Consider the following 591-nt stretch of genomic DNA (forward strand, 5'->3'; position numbering starts at 1 on the left):
CCCATCACAACCGTTCACAGTCACATACAAATGGTAGTTAAGCATGCTCATGTTAAGTTTAAACCGGGCAATTCGTTTATACATGAACAACGCACATTTTTGTGTGCATGTTCGTTCTTTTAAACCCGTTTTATGACATGAGAAAACACGTTTAGTTTGGTTATAAAGTCATTTGTATCAATACGACCACATCGCAAACGACTTTTGTCGTATGAACACTCGAATTAAATCTCTATTTCTCTCATTTTGGGAAATCTTCACCAATCTCCCTCTTTCCATATACATACGTTCCATCACGGTTTTCCCTTCCCATCCGTGTAGACATAGTTTAGAGATTGTGACTTTGGTCTCCACCCACCTTTTGTGGCAAAAGAAAGCCCCAACATGACATCGAAAAATTGCAAACATTCCAATCGTTCGACCCTCTGTTATCGAAATGGTTATGGTATGAGCCCATGCAGATCTTAGCGATCGAATCACGTGGATCCAACATGACTCAATAGTTAAGATCGTTGACCTGTTCAATCATATCTCATTACTGTCTCGCAAGTGAAATTCATGCGCATGGAATGCAAATATTTCATCTGAACA

The sequence above is a fragment of the Syzygium oleosum genome, unplaced genomic scaffold (genome assembly GCF_021117445.2).
Source record: "Syzygium oleosum isolate NSW1041296 unplaced genomic scaffold, Sole_v2.1 Sole_v2.53, whole genome shotgun sequence".
NCBI classification, from domain to species: Eukaryota; Viridiplantae; Streptophyta; class Magnoliopsida; order Myrtales; family Myrtaceae; genus Syzygium; species Syzygium oleosum.